This window comes from Rattus norvegicus, chromosome X (assembly GCF_036323735.1).
Source record: "Rattus norvegicus strain BN/NHsdMcwi chromosome X, GRCr8, whole genome shotgun sequence".
NCBI lineage: Eukaryota > Metazoa > Chordata > Mammalia > Rodentia > Muridae > Rattus > Rattus norvegicus.
Window position 1 is genome coordinate 151,730,734 of NC_086039.1, and position 2,534 is coordinate 151,733,267.

At 33.4% G+C, this 2,534-nt stretch overlaps 1 non-coding gene across 1 annotated transcript; it reads right to left on the reverse strand.

The window, feature by feature from the left end:
- Positions 1 to 2,067: 2,067 nt before the first annotated feature.
- Mir509 (microRNA 509) lies at positions 2,068 to 2,152 on the reverse strand. The gene has a single exon (NR_106674.1). It is a non-coding gene; the product is annotated as a microRNA 509 (primary transcript).
- Between the last annotated feature and the right edge of the window lie 382 nt (positions 2,153 to 2,534).

Consider the following 2,534-nt stretch of genomic DNA (forward strand, 5'->3'; position numbering starts at 1 on the left):
TATATAGGTGTAGGAAAGGACTTTCTGATCCAGACTTCAGGCTTCCCCCAGTATATTGTCAGTATCCTTGGCTTCAGACAACAAACTTATACTCACAGATATAAATCTTACACCTAATCCATGTCATTATAATTTCTATGGAACACAAATTCAGTTTAACTTCCATGACATTAAGCCCTTTTAGACTCAAATTTAGGTTTGCTCAACAGAATGTAGAGTAGGAAAGTTCCTCATATATCTAAGAGTGAAGCCTGTCAACAATAATTCATGTTTCAGGCCACCTCCAATCATAGCTCATTGAAAAAAAATGTATGGATCGCATAAACATTAAAAATATTTAATATTTATAGTTGACATGGAGATAAACTTAAAACTATAATAACATACATATTTAAGTAATATAAATGTTAATACTTAAACAAAAAACTGTTATTGCAAGTTTTTTCTATTTCATTTATATTGAAAATTAAACTTTTAAGTTCTATAACTTATGGTAGCACATGACATGAGGAGAATAAAACTTATAAATACATACATACATACATACATACATACATACATACATACACATACACTCACAGAGCCCATGCACAGGAGCATGCACACTCACAAACATGCACACTCATACACACACACACACACACACACACCTGATTCTGTCCTCATAATTTCAATTGATTTGTACTCTATTGAGTGATTAAATAACAAACCAATGGATTGTTTTGGTGTTAACTTAAACTTCTCTCTCTCCTCAGTCTGTGTTTCAAACATTGTTTCACTCTTGTCAGAGTGTTAGGAACAGATGCTGTAAAGACACCAAAAGTAAAAGTGAACATATATCACAATAAGTAAAAAGAAATGAATAGCTAAACAATCCAGAGAATACCTACACTTACCTGAATTCTAAGAATTCCTCATATATTAGTGGCTCACAAATGATCCAAACATATTTCTAAGAGAATGAGAACATATGCTGATGAGTCATCTCAGAAAAATATTTTTAGAATCATGTTAGATATCACATAACACAGATCATTGGATAAGGTATAGTTAAGAAGAATCCTTGGAATTGGAGAAGGAAATTAGTATGTAGGACTTGTTAAACAGATTTTAATAATGGTAGTGACACTAGGTTCTGTCATAGAATAAAAGTCTACAGGTATACAAAATGTCAAGATAGGTTGCATGCATGAAATTCCAGTACCTGGGAAGCAGCATCAGGAGGATCATGAGTTCAGTGTCTACTTGTGGTACATTGTAAGATCATGTCTCAAGAACAAAACAGCATTAATATTTTTTCATAATTAAACAATTAGATTTAAAGGTAAACATATCCTCATACCCTGTTGACTAAATAGGCATAAATAGTAATCACCAGGTCATTCTGCTTCCATTTGATTACAATGTTAGTCTTGTATCACACTGGCAAACATCTTGCTACATGGAAAACAGAAAGAAACAGAGGGAATTCAAGAGCCATATTTGCAATTCAGAAAGAAGCATGCCACTTGTGTGCCATTTTGTTTCTCCACCACCCATATCAGGTAATCCATAAACAACTGGGTCTCTAGCTCTGAAGGAAGATTTGACACCATTTTCTAGGTTGTGGAGGCATGCGCACTTACTATGCCAGCTTGTGCTAAAGTCCTTGACTCCTTCTCAAAAATAGATAATAAATAAATTCATTAAATAGAAATATAATAAAGAGGAATAAATTAACAAATTTGTTTCTAGAAAACAGTTTAGGCTAAATAAATTATAATTGTTATTCACTGAGGTGATCACAAACACATCAAAATATCATCTTGCCTGGTTTAAGTAACTCTGCAGCAGTACTTATGAATTTCAGGAAAAATAGAAAACATCATTTTGAAGTCCTTTTCAGAGTCCTTTTCATTTCGTAGTTTTCTTCATAAAATTTACTTTCAAAAGTTCCCTGATGTAGACCAGGAAGAAGAACAGAGACTGTGGTCAGGGCTGAGAGAGGAGAGATGTCCCTGTCTTCATGGTTCTGCATGCAATTAAGCAAAAACTCTTCTCTTACAGTGCCACTGCACATGCCATATATTGCATGTGTTACTCCACTGCAGACATGTCAATCACATTTAATTATGCATGATTGCCATATTCTGGAGTAAAGAACCACACACAGTTGTCATGATCAACTCTTATTTTTGCTTTACAAATGACAGTTAGGAACAATTAAATCAATAAACCAGAGAATGAGAGAAAATATATGTAAACAATATTTCTGTGAAATAAGTTATATTTAGTATAAGTGACCTAAAAGGTCCACTGTGAGTGATCCAGGAATCCAATAAATTAGAAGAAATGTGATATTTTATTACAGAAGATTGTAGGTGCCTGGCTAATGAATACGTTAAAAATTATTTAGTTACATTAATCAAAAAATTATGCACAGTCAAATGTGAAAACCCACAACATTAATCCTAAAACTCAGGAGGCAGGATAGGAAGATGTCTGTGAGTTCCAGGCTAGCTAGGTCTACAAAGTAAGTTTCAAGACAACCAAGA